Raw genomic sequence first — 17,983 nt, forward strand, 5'->3', positions numbered from 1 at the left:
GATGTCCTGACTGCCATTCCATAGGAGGGAGGTAACGCTTCTGCGAACGTAAGCTAAAGGCCCAAACCTCTAGAACGATAATCTTGAGGGAAGGATCCTTTAAGAGAGATGTGTTCAACATCCGGTGGAGGGGATACTGTTTTACTGATTCCGGCACATGGTTTAAGGTTACAGTTACGATACAGTGGTCAGTGAAGCATGTGGGTATCACGTCTATCTCTAACGTTTGTCCACATAAAGAATCAGAAAGATAAAAGCGATAGAATCTGCTGCTAGAGGTAAGTGTAAAATGCCTACACCTGAGGAGAATGGGATGGTGACAGATCAAAGCATCGCATATTCGTGAAGAGCGCACCAAATCATATAGTTCCTTATGGAAATTAAAATCAGGGGTCTGATCCATAAGACGCAAACTTAATTAAAATCTCCGCCCGACCGAAGGTTCTGGGGAGTTTTACAAATTAAATGAATTATATCCTCTTTATAATTCGCAAGAATCTGTGGGATGGCCAGACCCTGAGAGGCATAAAGAAGAATTAAAGTAAGGTCACGAAATGTGTAGCTGATTCCTCAACCGTTATCAAGAACCTCGAAATCAGTCAGTGGTACTCCCTCTCTCTAAAATGGTGCAGTACCGGAGACCCCTCAAGAGTCACGCTGAAGGAAGTCGAAAAGAGGAAAATGGCTCAAATGGCTCTGAGCACTATGGGTTCAAAATGGTTCAAATGGCTCTGAGTACTATGGGACTTAAAATATGTGGTCATAAATCCCCTAGAACTTAGAACTCCTTAAACCTAACTAACCTAAGAACATCACACACATCCATGCCCGAGGCAGGATTGGAACCTGCGACCATAGCGGTTGCGCGGTTCCAGACTGAAGCGCCTAGAACCGCTCGGCCACATCGGCAGGCTGGAAAAGCGGAGAAAAGAACAAATGATCAAATAACACTTCTTGCAAAAATATCACATCTGCGCTTGACTCGTAGCCTGTCGCAGCGCCGCATTCGAGGAAAGAAAAGAATAGGCCTGCACCTATTTATTACCAAAACTATGCAGTTGACTACTTACAAGTGACCTTTAAGGACCAGCGTCACAGTCAATGGCAGAGTCAGCGAATGAATCTGAATGTAAAGAGGTGGATCCATCTCTTCCACTCTCTGATTTTCTTTGTTCGCAATTCCGCACGCTTAGGTTGAAAACGCAGTTTCTTGCGGCTGTGCGGGAAAGCGACTGCCGCAGGGGGCAATGTGTACAGAGGACACCCCTCACTCTTCCACAAGTGGGCGGTACGGCTGCTAGGAACCAATGGAAACGAAAACATACGGTACCTCTTTTAACGTCACCACGTGTTCCACTGGCAAACACTGCCGATCTGTAGAGGTCTACCCCCATTTGGGTCCAAAGAGGCGGTCCCTTTCTCGGGAGACACATCGGATAGGATGCTGGAGTTTTCGAATCTTGAACAGCAGCTGACATGTTATCATCCAGTCTGAAATCTAGAACGGAATCTTTTCCGCAGAGCGGAGAAGGGAAGAGGAATCGTCTGACTTCCCAACGTGAAACGTCCCCTTAGAAAAATTATACAAGACTGTGCTTAAACTGACACACAATATCTTCAGCGCAACGCAATCTGACTTCCAAAAATCCCTACGAAAGAATGGCCCTGACTAGCATTAACCTATACGTTTCACAAATCACTTACCTCACAAAAATCTTCGTCACTCAAGATACTGCAATACAGCGAGCGCCACTACTGCCAGCTAAATAAAAGATTCAAACTACTGAAGGCACTAACTACTGATAGGCATAGTTAGCAAATGAAAGATTTTAATACAGAACAAACAATGTATTTACCTTAATACTCAGAATATATATATCACTTTATGACACCAATTCTTACAAATTTCAAAACTCCGCCATCTCTCTACCCACGTCCACCACTGCTGGCGGCTCACCTCCAACTGCGCAACGCTACGCGCTGTTAGCATCCAGCTGCCGCTGCCCAACAGTACAATGGCGAGTATTACAACAAAGCCAACCAGCCACAGACTGCATACGGCACAGCCAGTGATTTTCATACAGAGCGCTACGTGGCGGTGGCGTTACCAATAAAAAAACCTAAACAGCCTACTTACTTAGCCCCCATGCTCCCCACAAAAAAATTTACAAGTTGTTTTGGGCAGTGGCCAATACAGATTTGAAATTTTTTTTCATAATTACAATAAAAAAGAAATGAAATGCACACACTTGTCGATACGATGTTGGTCAAAAGCTAAAATTTTCTCACAGTCCATAAAGACAGTCCCGATCATTCATCAAAGTAAAATTGCAGTGTTTTTCTCAAAGTCTGAGTAGTAAAAGAAAATGCACACGGAAGTAGTGGATTTCCATGCAGTCTTGAAGAAGTAGTGTTGCCCTTCCAATGGAAAGACAGTGCTGGCTCTTGACATGCAGACAGGTAATGGGCCACAACAGAGCAAACCCACAGCAGTCAGTCAAAGTTTTGAAGAATATTGGTAGGTAGGTCGTCACAGAGTAGATCCATTGTAGTCCTGGCAGAGATTACGGTATTGGTGGGCCACCAGAGGTGCAGACCCACTGCAGTCCTTGTAGAAACAATGGTATTGGTGGGCCATCAAAAATGCAGACCCACTGTAGTTCTTGTAGAGATGGCTAGCAGCCATCCGTTGCGACTGTGCCGGTGCACAATCACCATAGAAGAGTCTTGCAGACAATATTGCACGTCCTTGAACCACCACTTGTGCATTCACAAAGTTTTTTTTTAATTGTCCTTAGAACCAGCAATGCTGTTACCAGTCCCTTGCTGAATTATTAACACACGTGCAAACACTATCAGTCCCTACTTCTCACATACTGTCCATACTATGACCAACAGAAAAGTGTGTAGTGAAATGTAATTTACAAGTTACTTAATTTGATGAACTGGTGTCAATTACAATTTTATAACATGAGAATACAATAAGAAAGGTACAAAATATATCATTGAAGAACATAATACTACAGATAACATTTGCAGTAATACAGGCTTTACAAAAGAATTGAAATAAATACATCAGTGTTACAAAAATTAGGACATAAGTACAGACATAAAAGATCAGAATAACTTTTGAAACATCAACTTCACACGTGTGCATTAGAACAAAACAGAATAAATAATGGCTAAACATCTTTACGAAGTAAACAACATATTATCTGAAAAGTTCAACAACATAACTCTCATCAGATAAATACATAAAGACAGGAAGAACACAAACACCCAAGGGTACACAAACACATAGTGGGATAACACAAGATGAAAGGGCAGGGTTTGTTTTCAGTGTAACATTTGGTACTGCAGTCCAACCCAAAACGTCATTCTGTAGATCTTTCGTCTTATCTCAACATTTGTTTCCAGCAAAAAAAAATCCTATCCAAGCATGCTTTCTGTACTGTGTTCACATATTTCTTACCTCATCATTTATTTTCCAGTATCTTACCTCATCATTTATTTCCAAGAGAATCCTACCTATACCTGCTTTCTGTACATTTTTCGTATAACCTCTCAGTGCATTTATTCCAATTCATCGTAACTCATTCTTTTATATAGGCTGCCCCCTCTTAAGCTAACTGAAATCTACTGAGCTCAGATGCTAAACTAAGGGACAAGGCAATGCAGGAGCACAAAACAATTAACACAAACAGCAATGATAAAAAAATGGAAATTGGCAAAAAATGGCAGCAATATTACAACTAATATAAGGCAATGCGCAGCAAACAAGAAAAAATAAATCCGTAGTAAAACTGGCTTAACAGAGTAATACAAAGTCAAATTCAGTAACACTATGAATGGCAAACAGCAGCAGCAAATGCTATAACTTATACCTAAACATGACAAAGCTCAAGCAGAAAAAATGTTACACTAAAGACAACAATGCAGATAAGGACAATATCTATTCACATCTTAATGTCTATGCAATTAAAGTGGTGCACCACAAAAATTTATTGTAAAAAAATATTACCATGTACTTGAAAAGACAATTCTGTATGCAATTTCTGTGAAGGGAAATGTCTTTTTGTGCTACTTCGTTTTTTTTAAGTACATCATAAAGTTATTATTTACTGGATCTGTAGGCATAAAATATTTATATTAGTATATCCATAAAATTTATTTTAACCAATGTTTCAGTGCAGTTAGAAACTAGATATTAAACAAAATGAGTAAATAAATGCATAAAGCAAGCCACATGGCATTTCTCTCAACTAGCAGGACAATAGCCATGAAATGTTTCTCGTCGTTTCATTAGGCATTTTAGTAAATATCATAAATTAAGAGCTTCACAGTGTAATCATATGTTTTCAAGTTTGGGCGTGTAGTATTTGCGATGCTTTCTACAAAGGAATCTCAATAGCGAGGATAATGGCCTCTTTTTTTTTTCTCCACCTGTGCCTCTGACAGGCACACACTAATGGCTTTTTTTTCCAGGCGCCTGTCGCACAGCTGGGTGCCCACGACGCATTATGTGCAGGTGGTCACTTACCTTTCTTACTGAAAAATTTACGACGTCAGTTTCCGCTACAGTGACAGTCTCATATAAAAATATTTTCACTGGTTGAGAATTTGTGTTGCAAATGTGTAGAAAATAAAATCCTATAAATATAACAGTGTCCAAAAAATTTTCGTCGGCGTTGTAATACTTTCACGCATGTACACACATTTCATAACTCTTAAAGTACGATTCTCGGTTTCCAACATCCTTTTTCACAAATCAGAGTCCCTAACCACTACTCATTATTTCTTACCTTATTACACATATATATATTCGTCGACACTTCTTCAATATTTCATCATAACAGATACGTAGCATAACCAAATAACTCATATAGCATTAGCTTAAACATACCTCAGCAGCATAATTCACATCGTCGTCGTAATAATAATAACATCATAACACCACAGTCAAATTCTCAAAATCTCCGTAGCTTCCTCCAATAATTTCAAAACCTAAAAAAAAAATTCTCTACTCATGTCAAAAGTGTCATCTGCCTCAAACGTACTTTAAAAATCGTGATCCCATACCAAATATATCATTCAAAGCTCTCATAGTATCACAATGGTTCCGAAAAATATGAACAGTTCACAAAGTACAGACAAAATACAACTTCGTAAGTGTGAAGTTATCCAATGGTGTAATTACGTAAACATCTGTCACTGATGTAGTAAAGTAAATGTTTGTCTCTCTCAGTTAAATGATCAGATAGCTGTGTAATTTATGTGTTAGAGAAATATGGTACCGATGTGTAAAGTTGTATAAACAAATACCATATTAGCTAGGGCTCCTTGTACTTGCCAAACACATGGTACACAAAGTAGACGTGTACCCCCCTGAGGAATAATGTAATTATATCCTCAGGTGTTACAGATTACAGCAATGGAATGAAATGTATGACGGAAAACTTTCTTTGTAATTCAAATATGTTGAAAAATAAATAGTTAAATGCGTGTCCTGTAGCGCTAAATGTGCGTCTTGCTGTAAGACAATCTCTGTGGAAGTGTCGTAGTTATTGTCCCCCGAAAGCTAAGTTCTGCAGAAGTCAATGTACTTACCTCATGATAAACGAAATTGAAATGCTTTGCGTATAGATATCTTAGTTATTAAGCTTATTGCCGTGATGAAGTAAGTACTGTACTGTACGTATTGTTGTGCTACAGAAAAGGCTGTCTCATTGTACCTATACCACAAACGTTACTACTAAAACATGTTTTACTTTCCAGAAAAATTCAGAAAAACTGTGCAGATATAAAACAGATAAACTGCAAAAGCAACATTGTAAATTGTCACTCATTAGTAGCGTCGTGATAAAATCGTGTAGCTCTCACATAAACTAACACTGTATCATCTGGTATCTCACAGAAAGTACTTTAAATCCAGAATGTATTTTCAAGTAAACCAAAATGTTGCATTAAAATCTCCTTAGCAATACTGGTAAATGTTCAAAAGTATGTGAGCCACATAGTCGTTACGTAATCGTGCAACTAACAAGCAAGAATGTACACACGAAATAACACAGTGATGTCTGTTCACTATAACAATGCACTCGTAAATACTGTCTAAATATGTTCCGTAGGTTCTAGACTGGATAGTGAACTTCAAAACATTGTTGCATGTTAACAGTTTCTAAGTTGGACAAAGCATACTAGAAATGTAAAGTGAAATGTTTTATGGCAAAGACAAAGTTAAAAAGCAGATTATCTTTCAATAAACGGTTTTACATGTGAAATGTGGTGTAAACCTTTACTCTTCCTAGTACGCAGAGTTTCAACTTCAACGCAATTATCATGTGGTATACTTCGGATTCTGTAAGGTCCATTGTAAACTAGAAAGAATTTGTGACTCAAGTGTTTCTTCTTATGTGACAATGGATGAGCTTTAATGAGAACTTTCTGACCAATATATAATTTCTTTGCATTTGCTTTACCTTGTAATTTTTTCCTTTTGTCTGCAGCAGAATTTATATTTTTAATAGCCAAATCAATTATGTCTTTGTGTCGAAGTTTACGTGTATTCAGAAAAGGTACAATCTCTATGATTCTGTTTGATGGTTCTTTATTCTTCAGTACAAGAATAGGTGGTAAAGCAGTGGAGTCATGAGGCATTTCATTCAGCACGTTTTGAAATAAGTGTAAATATCTGTCCCAATGCTGATGCTTTCTGTGACAATAAAGTCTGTAAAGCTTATTGATTTCTTTCATAATCCGTTCTGACGGGTTACAATGTGGTGAGTACAATGAAATAAAAACAGATTTGATTTTATGGTTACGAAGCATGCGTGACCAAACAGCAGATCTGAATTGCGGTCCGTTATCTGAAATTACTTTACTAACGTGTCCAACTTCACGTAAGAAACTTCTAACAAAGGCGTTGGATACAGACCGTCCAGTGGCTTTACGTAACGGAGTGAAAGAAACAAATTTTGAAGTAAGTTCAACAGCGACTAGAACGTACGAAAATCCATTAGATGTTCTGACAAGCGGTCCCAAGAGATCAACAGCAGCAAATTCTTTTAATTTAGAAGGAATGATAGGAAACAATGGAGCACGATGAGAGACAGTAGATGGTTTCGCCTTTTGACAAAGTTTACAAATAGACAAGACTCTTCGAATTCTCTTTTCCATATTGTTAAAATAAAAAGTCGTCCGAAGAATATGATAACATTTTCGTGGACCAAAATGTGCATAGCTGAAATGAATGTACCAAATGAGCTTATTAACAAAATCGTCCGGAATGCAAAGTACCCATAGCTTGTCATCAACAGTGCATCGTTTGAACAGTATGCTGTTTCTAACCAGATAATAATGCCGAATCTGTGTGTGTGTCTTTTCATGCCATTTACTTTGATGTCTTTCCAAATCGGATCTTTATCTTGTTCATGAGCAATATCCTTTAAAGATGTGGTGATGAAGTTTTCAAAGGCGACTTTCTGGATGTAAAGAATACTGAAATTTCTCTCGAGGTTGCTTTCTGTGTTACTTTTCCCAATCCCAGCCGGTGCGCGTGACAGTGCGTCCGCAACAATGTTCTCCTTGCCGGGAATGTAGACTATTGTGAAGTGGAATTCTTGCAGAAACAATGCCTAACGTTTTAACCTGTCATGATTTAATTTTGAAGACATAAGAAATTGTAATGCACGATGGTCAATGTATACTTTTACGTGCTTACCGTAAAGAAAGAAACGGAATTTGTTAAATGCTCAAACGATAGCTAAAGCTTCTAATTCAGTAACGGAATAATTTTTTTCAGATTTTGTTAGCACTCGGCTAGCAAAAGCAATGGTTTTCTGAACAGTAATGTCATTTTCTGCGGCTTCTTCAAATAAATGGGCACCAAGGCCGACTTTAGAAGAATCCGTGCTAAGGCAAAAATCTTGTGAGAGATCTGGATGACTAAGACAAGCCTGATCGATCCATTTTTCTTCTCAACAACATGTAATGGATTGTTGTATGAGCTTACTGCAGGCTCAATAATGCCGTCGTCAAGCATAGATTGTATTTCTGTCCTAACACGGTCCCTATAATGTGCTGGAATAACGTATGGTCTAACACAAAATTTAGTAAGCTGACGAACACGAAATTGGTATTGAAATCCCTTGATTGTTCCTGTTTTGTGAGTAAAAACTGTGGAATGTGCTTGTAAAATCTCAAAAAGGTCCTGCCTATCAGTGTCATTACAATTCTCAATTGTTTGAATTTTATTCTGAATTAACTCATTAGTTCCAATTGTGCCGTCGATATCATCCCTGTCAGTACTTGCAGAGCGACTGTTAGTGTCTAGTTCCGTAGAAAATTCCGAACTGTTGTCTAACAGAAGGTAAAGCCGATTAATTTCCTCGTCATGGTTTGAGAGCCAATCTTCAAATTTCAAAGCTATTGACTTACCTTCTTTCTCTAAACTTATTTCAGCATCGTGAAAGTCTAAGATTGCTTTGTATTCATTCAAAAAGTCTACTCCCAGTATAATTTCCGTCGACAACAATGGAACAATAAGAAAGTTCATAGAGAAGCTGTGGCTCTGACAAAAGAATTCTAAGTTGGTTTGTTGGCGTACATCTACACTTTTTCCAATGACTGCACCTTGTAATTTAATCTTGCGTAACGGAAGTGTGGGGCAATCGTTCGATTTGTTGCATTTGCTAAAAGCTGTTTCACTAATTACTGAAATGGGACTGCCTGAGTCAAGTACTGCCGTAAATTTTACGTCATTTACAGTAATGTGAATCACAGGATATGCAATGTTGTTATGTTTTACGTCATTTTCCTGGAGTAATATGTCCCTAATGTCTTCCATTTTAACGTAATTACTAGCTACGGCAGCTGCGTCGTCAGTTTCATAAGTACGTTTTGAGGCTGCCAGCGGTATGAGTCATTGCCTATTGTGTCTTTGTTGGCGCGCGTCGTTATTGGGATTTGGAGACCTAACTTCTACAAATTCACCTTGTCGAGAGGGCCCTGCTCTGTTTGATTCCAGCCAGTTCTGCTGCAATTCAGGTCTGTCGTTACGATCATATCGTCTGTCGTCATGTCGGCAGATTCCATAGTTTCTTTCTTGTCGGTCACGTGGTGGAGAATTTCTCTCTGAATCGTAACTGAGCGCTGGACCGTTGCGTCTAAAGTTATTCTGTCTCCCTTGATAGTAATTATTTTGGTTCCCATATTGTCTGTTTCTCTGATTGTCTCTGTGATAGCCATTACCGCGGAGAGGTGACCTTTCCCTGTAATTATTACTACTCTGCCAACGGTTGTCATACGGGTGGTGTCTGTTTTGGTCACGATTTCTATTGTGAGAATAGCCTTGTCGTGTCCAGTTATTATTTCTTTCATCGCGGAATTGCGACGGATGTGACCTGTAATTGTTGTGTTCCTGTTTTCGCGTTCCGCGAATGTCAGTGTCAATTTCTAATTCTTGTAAGAGTTCCTGAAAAGCTTCAATGTCGTCTTTGCAACTGCCTGCCAAAATAATATGCCGTAAATGTTCAGGCAATTTGATTAAGCAAATGCGGATGAGTTCCGACGGGCTGTATGGGTTTGACAGGTACTGATTCTTGTGCAACATGTCTTCAAAATATTTCACAAGACTGGAAATTTCAGATTGTTCGAAATGTTTCATCATCATGATGCCATGTTTTACTCGGTCTTGTGTGGCTTGGGACCAATATGCTGAGAGGAAGGCATGGTCAAATTCTCCTTCACTGTGGCAATCCTGAATGACCGATCGCATTCTTACAGCTGGTTCATTCTCTAAGTAGCCACACATAAATTCTAATCTGTGCTCTAGTGACCAGTTGGGAGGAAAACAATGAGAGAATTGATGGAGCCACGCTTGTAGATGAATGTCGTTACCAGAATTCTTAAATGTTTTGAATTTACGTGTAGTAATGAACAGCTTATAGTCAAAATCATCGTGTCGGCGGGTCGCATATCGGTCATTGTTACGTCGTTTCGGCGGTTCCATGTCCAAATTCGGTGTACTTTGCCAATTTCTTTCATAATCTCCAAAGTGCTCTGTGTTGTTATTTTGTGGCAGTTCCGTATTTTTATGTCCCTCTTCCCGTATTGGAGTGCGAGTGTCGTAATTCTTGTATTACCTGTGTCAACTGATCTTGTACTTCCCGGATTTCTCTTTGGTGTTGCGTATTGATTTGATTCTGATTTTGTTTTAATTTCCTAATTTGTTCGAACTCTTCTGTGTCATTAAAGACTAGCGGTTTTGTGTCATTCAGATTATCATCTACCTTCGTAGATAAATTAGTGAACTGATCCGAAAGTTCGGCTACTTTCTCCGATAGTGAACACATTTCCTCAGTGTGTTTTTCTGAACCAAGTTTCAGAGTGTCCATTTGTGTTGAAATCGAATCTACTGTGTCCTTTAAGTTTTCCTGAGTTCTTGCAAGTTGCGTAACCGAATCGGTGGTTGCAACTGAGTCCATTTTAGCTTGCAAGGTGTCGTGATTTTCAAGAACAACAGTTTGCAATTCTTTTATGGCTGCTTCATGATTCTGTAATGAGTTTTCATGCCGCGAAAAAATAGGTTGAAAATGCTCACAAATTTGTGTTTTTACGTCATTACAGATTTTTTGACATTTCGATTCAATGTTATGTAACTCAGTAGTTAAATCTTCACGTGTTTGGTCAAGTGTGGTGTCTAACTTCCGAAGATTATGTTCCATTGTGTCCAACTGTTGCTGTGTTTGTCTCTGATTTTGTTCCATTGTGTCTAACTTTTGAAGCTTTTGTTGTGTCTGTCTCTGATTTTGTTCCATTGTGTCTAACTTTTGAAGATTTTGTCCCATTTGTTTCTTATTTCGTTCAAGCGTTGTGTCTAACTTTTATAGCCTTTGTCCCATTTGTTGCATTAACTGTAATAACAGTGCACTGGTGTCTGAAACATGTTCCTCAGTGCTTTTCGGCAGTGCATTTGAACCGGCAATATTCGCATTTTGAAAAGCAGAAAATGTGTCTTGATTTATTTGAGAAAACGGCGAGGACGCAAAATCTGAATCTACAGTATTTGCAAGATTGTGTCCTGTCATTTCGGAATCCTGAGGCGAGCTGTTGCCGACCGATCGATCGATAACGCTTCAGTGTTCACTAATTGTTTCACTGCCTACACCATTATTTGCAACCCGCTCCATTTCCCTATACACAATTACCAAATTACTACTTTGAACATTAGTTAATTCATTACATGGTGGCGCTAACACACTGCTTTCGTTTTCACTGTCATTTCTCAGTTTACTTTGGAGCCTAGTATTACGTTTTTCACTCGCCATTATTGTCACAATTTTTTCACATGACAACACAGAAAAACACAATTTGAAGAACAAAAATAAGAGAACACATTAACATAGCACTGAAAATAATATCTAGTTAATTGCAAGAGCAGCTGCGAAATACTTGGTGCAACTCTACATGCATGCCACAACTGTTGTACTGTACAACAATGAAAGACTACAACTACAAAGGAAATTCTCTCTATGATTACCCACTAGCAATAAAAAAAATCTACATTAATTACACAAACTACAAGAAAAAATCAGAAGATTCCAGTGAGGTATCCTGGCAGGGTCGCCATATGAAACGTCCCCTTAGAAAAATTATACAAGACTGTGCTTAAACTGACACACAATATCTTTAGCGCAACGCAATCTGACTTCCAAAAATCGCTACGAAAGAATGGCCCTGACTAACATTAACCTATATCTTTCACAAATTACTTATCTCACAAAAATCTTCGTTACTCAAGATACTGCAATACAGCGAGCGCCACTACTGCCAGCTAAATAAAAGATTCAAACTACTGAAGGCACTAACTACTGATAGGCATAGTTAGCAAATGAAAGATTTTAATACAGAACAAACAATGTATTTACCTTAATACTCAGAATATATATATCACTTTATGACACCAATTCTTACAAATTTCAAAACTCCGTCATCTCTCTACCCACGTCCACCACTGCTGGCGGCTCACCTCCAACTGCGCAACGCTATGCGCTGTTAGCATCCAGCTGCCGCTGCCCAACACTACAATGGCGAGTATTTCAACAAAGCCAACCAGCCACAGACTGCATACGGCACAGCCAGTGATTTTCATACAGAGCGCTACGTGGCGGTGGCGTTACCAATAAAAAAACCTAAACAGCCTACTTACAAACGTCTTGCGTCCGTCTACGCTTGTTTTGAGGTGGTGGCGGCGCGAAAGCTACAGTGGCAAAATCCCTACGCGAGGTTAACAGTGGACATGCGCTACGACCATCACTCAATGGCTCACGTTGCCCCTCAGAAACTTGGTTAGGCACAACGCCTATAACTTGGGAAATCAGGTCTGCTGAAGTTAGCCTTTTACGGTGCTTACAATTGGAATTTAGGTCCGTGACACGAAGCGGGTAATTTGTGCGGAGGTGTCCATTCTCATTACACGTAAAACAGACCCCATCTTGTCCTGTGTAAATTATATATACGCAGCATCCACACACCTACAAATGATAGGAGATATTCCATTTGATCACCATGTCAACGGATCGAATTCCTCTACAAGCGGACCAGTGTTCCCAACATATATTCCATACGTCCCCAAACGAAAGGATGACCGTCTTGAGGAAACTGTCATCAACTTCAGGTTGAAGGTTAAACGCCCTAACATTCTCACACATCACCTCCGTGTTCTCCAGAATAACCATACTATTAAGACCATCGCCATCAGTGAAAGAGACTTACACAAAAGACTCGTTGCCCGTGCCGAAAAAGAAGCAGTCGGCCTGAAGCGAGTCAAGAAACTTCACAAAAAACACAATCGGTTCATAATACAAGTAACCTGCGTGAACCCGTCACATAGTTACCATGATCGTATCTACATGCCATTCACGAATTTCTAACTAATTTGGCTACATGTGCTACGTGGACTTGCCAAAACTAAAACGACGGTACCTGCGCATAGAATGTACCTGGGAGCCATAGGCGACATCACGGCTCAAGGAAACGCCCCGTCAAAACTGAGTCACAAACACTAGACGCTGAGAGACAAACAACGATGTGACGCACACAACGACTCACAAGGCACTGAGGACAAACAAGAAAGCTCTCGCTGCGCTACAATAAAGGCAGGAACTGACTCTACCCATTCGCATGTCCTGGGAAGCAGGAATGTCACGCTCGGTTCCGGACAATTTGAGCCCTATCTATGCTTCAAAACACCTAAGCACGAGTGAAATTTTCGAACTCGATTTTTTCGTAAACGCTTGAGAGTTGAGTTTTCCTGTTTACATGTGTTGAGTCCCATTCGTGTCCTACAAATCCTATCACGATGCATTATATCAGTGAGGGGAAGTTCGTGCGCTCACCTGCTAAGAACAAAAGTAATCTGTACAAATCAGTAACACCCTGTATAAGCAAATTAAAAAGAAAGGTTACAGAGTACTATCAACGGTAGCGGTGCTAATGACAAGTAACATGAGTGATGTGACAAACAGTTTGTAAGAAAATAAGTCTAAATTAAGAAAGTAATGGATAGTCTAAATAAAAAATAGTATTAAGAGAGGTATATTAATAAGTGTGTGAGTAAATTATGGCCAACTATATACTACCATAACATTACAGTCACAGTAATAGAATAGGTGTCTTCTTAAGCTGACAAGTTGTTAGCTCCAAAAATACAGGCTTTAGAGTTCATTTTCGCTGCTAACTGATATTTCCAGCCCTTGTCCGCAACTTTATACTGCAATAACTTCACTCGTTCTGTAGCCTAAATTCGCATATCACGCTCTTAATTTTTTTAATCTTTCAGCAGTGAGATGATCACGTATTATCAGAGCTTTCTTCTCGAGTTTATTCATCATCATGAAGGTTCCTACCTTTTCCTATGCGCCACAAACTTCTCCATTGTGAGTCTAGGTTTCACAGATCAAACATCGTCCTACATTTCACACTACAACTTCTCGCTATAGAATGTCCTTTATGAACACTGTTCTCACTTGAAGTTCTCAGTATTTAAAAATTTTATCGTGATAGTAATTGTTTTAATTTTTCCGACGTACTTTTCAGTGCTGCAGGGTAATACGTCAATCACATCATTTACGCCTAGTAGAACTGCAGCCGATTTATGATATCATTTTATCAAAATTTAAAAAATTAAAATGTCGTTACTGTCCGCACCCAATTTCTTTGCCTTCTGGCTCCACAAAAAACATAAAAACGCAATCTGATCATAATACCTCTGGAAAGGCGAGGATCAGAAAACCGACCAAGGTCGCCGTCGACAGATGCAGAATTTGCAGAAATCATTTCCCCTGAATTATCCTCACTCACGTCTCATTTCACCTTGGGTGAAGGTACCCTCCCAGGAAGGCAAACTGAGTCTCAAGCCGTATCCAGCCCGTCACTGTCGTCGGGATATCGATGAGGTCCTGATTTATTTTCTCTTGTGCTGCCCTTATCCCCAACTGCTTTTCATTTACAACGATCAACAAGTAATTTTTTTTAATAATATAAGGCCAATATATGGCACTAGATGCACAACTTTTAAAAATGGTTTGCAGATAATACCATCCTTTCTCTATAAGTGGAGACTCAGAGCTTGGGAAAATGTATAGATCTGTTTTTCCCTAATTACAATTTACTATATCAAAAACGTTGTCAAACTCTTTAAACACTAGTGTGTATCACGAATTATTTTACAAAAGTAAGAATGATTTGGTTACCGCAAAGGAGTTTTTCCTACGCCTGATCGTTGGATGATCATAAAAAAATATTAGTGTCTATGCACACACTGCACATTTCACAGACGAGAAGAGTCAACTAAGGTCATACCTATTACAGTGCTTACAATTTTGCAAAAAGACACACTCTATTATATTTCTTGCTGCTCCGTTTTACGTGCAAAATACATCACGGACTGGAAGATAATATAACAGATTTTACAAATTTTGAAAGTTACCAAAGAGGTAACTATACTGTCTTCAGAGAAAACAGTGTGAAAATGAATATCCTGTCAAGATTAATGGGAAGGCAACTAAAATGTTTTAAAGATAAAAATGAATAATGTCCTCAAGAAATAGATTCATTTGTTAATAATTTGCTCAAAGTGTTATGAGAGCGACAACGTATTATCTCCAGCAACGAACTCATTAGTGAGGTAACTTCGATGGTCCCCAGATTCAAAAGACATGGATTTACAGGTGGCAAATCATTACAGGGCTGATGCACGTAGGTTATTGGAGAAATGAAAGCGTTGGTTGTTCAATAAGAACAAACAATGCTAATTTCTCTAACATTTAGCACCGCAATGCGTGAGACTTCTTCCATCTGGGAGGAGTTCGATGAAACTCAGTCAGCTCCAAGAAAATCACCAACTGTGCGTGCTTCATATTAGCGATCAACGAGAAAACGACGCATCAGCACCAAATATAACACAACAGCCACCCCATGAAGAGAGTAGCAAAAAACACATCGTCAGATGTTAACACACAATCAGATGTCAAATGACATTTGTCAACACAAAATTGCCAAGTATAAACACTTAAGTGTCACGTGGATTCATATCAACTTTTGGTTTATCTCTTTTATGGTTGTCTCGCAGTAACTCAGTAGATTAAAATTACCTTTGTGCTATAAAGAGCCATTTCGATGCAAGAATTTTACATAATTTCTCATCTGACGAAGTGTGTTGACATAGGGATTTACATGTAAGACACTAGTTGTACTACATTATTACTCAGCTGACATTACAGAAGTGAAGTGTGAAGAATGATTTTTACAAAATTGTTGGAGGCAGACTGCTTCCTCGCTTTATTGATACCTACCCACATTCACAAAGACATTCATTGTCTCATCAACGCTTAATCTCAGATATTAGTTTATAATTTATAACTTGTGTGAGTAACTTATAAGTATGTAATCATTTTGTGTGTGGTATCTGTGTTTAGTTTGCACAATTCCGCCTTGGGTAGCCGAATGATCTGAAGCGCATTGCCACGGTTCGCGCAGCTCCACCCGCCAGAGGTTCGAGTCCTCCCTTGGGCATGGGTGTATGTGTTGTCCTTAGCGTAAGTTAGTTTACGTTAGATTAAGGAGTGTGTAAGCGTAAGAACCGATAAGCTCAGCAGTTCGGTCCCATAAGAACTTACACACAAAGAAAAAGGCACAACCGCTGTCAGAATAGCTGACGAAGAGTTGAGAGACTATGGATGTTTGCTTGCTTGTAGTCCCCTGTGGAAAACGACGCATATCTTGGCTACAGCAATATTAACCTTTCATGTAACAGTCTTAACCTGATAGTAAAAGCAACAGGAACCAGTTAAAAGAAAATAGAAAAAGTTACGATCGTTATACATTCGAGGAGTTGTCGAGGGAGTTGACATCAAATCCAGTTCTAATTTTTCTGAACGACGAGAAAGAGTTGATGTTGCCAACAGATATTTCGGTTGGTAGATTAAAACTGTGTGTCGGACTGAGACTCGAACTTGGAACCTTCGCCATTTGCGGGCAAGCACTCTACCAACTTTCTTTTTTCGTTTTTGTGACCTGAGAGAAGGGTCGGGGGAAGGATGGCAGGGATCGTCTTCCGAGGCCTGGCCTCAATGTCCCATTCCTGCCCTCCCAGAGCCAAAGAAGGAAAGTGGTTCAACAGCATCAGGAGAACTATACTGGGTCAAATTCATTTACTTATGACTATATATTACGCACTTATTTATTTTTATATATTTTTTGTTTTGGCTCTTGTTTTTTTTTTTTTTTTAACTGGATCCTACAACCGCCACCAGAATCTTCCGAATCGTCTTCGCGCAATGAATGTAAGGGGGACACCCTCTAAACCGTTTTCTCAATCGTGTTCCGTGAATCTTTTACAAGTGTGCCAACTAGTACACGGAACGCCACAATGGGCAGGTGGATCCTCGAATAATGCGCCTAAATAATTCGATAGTCGCGTGCGGTACAACACATGGTGGCGGAAGGCCTCATGAGCCGTCGTCAAGTGGACCCACGAGTCCAGAGCGCTTCCGGGCGCGGCGTGCAAAATGTGGTACAGCACCATGCCCTTCAGTCAGTTGACGGCGTTCATTCTGGTAGTGGGAAGGTAAACGGTATCTTGGTGCAGGAGTTCGTCCGGCGTGACAGACTCTGGCTGTTGTCGCAACGGGAGCGCCAACATACGTTGGACAAGATCCCAGCAGCTGCCTGTCACAGCTCATACCAGGCGGTGCGCCTCCGAAGCGACGACTGCGCAGTGCGGACACAAAAGATCTTGACAACTTGGGGTACAGCACCGCTTTGGCTCCGGCCCCGGACCTGCCTGCTCCGTGACCTTTGTCATTTTCCCAAGGATGGTACCCCTTCACTTGTTTATCGTCGGGCATTTGCTGCTCTGTGTGCACAAATGAAGGAAGCCACATTTATTTACACTGATGTCTCAAAAACATCGTTTGGTGTAGGGAATGCCTATACTGTTGGCGACACCCCAAATCGATTTCGGCTTCCCGACCATTGTTCGGTTTATACTGCGGAGCTTTACGCTGCTGTCCAGGCTGTCCAACGCATACGTCGCCATCAGCGGATACAGTATGTTATCTGTTCAGATTCTCTCAGTTCTCTCCTCAGTCTCCAAGCTCTCTACCCTGACCACCCTCTGGCCCACCTGATTCAGGACTGCCTGCGCTTGCTCCACTTGGGTGGCGTCTCTGTGGCGTTCCTCTGGATCCCAGGACACGTTGGTATCTGTGGAAATGAGGCGGCCGATATAGCGGCCAAGGCTGCAGTCTCTTTTCTTCAGCCAGCTATTCGTATGATTCCCTTCGCCGACCTACGGCATTTTTTATGTCGTCGTTTTGCTCTTTTATGGCACGTACGTTGGTCGACACTTTCCAATAATAAATTGCGGGACGTGAAAGCTCTTCCCTGTGCTTGGACCTCTTCCTCCCGTACGCGTCGTCGG

Source organism: Schistocerca gregaria, chromosome 5, assembly GCF_023897955.1.
Source record: "Schistocerca gregaria isolate iqSchGreg1 chromosome 5, iqSchGreg1.2, whole genome shotgun sequence".
In the NCBI taxonomy this organism is placed as follows: domain Eukaryota; kingdom Metazoa; phylum Arthropoda; class Insecta; order Orthoptera; family Acrididae; genus Schistocerca; species Schistocerca gregaria.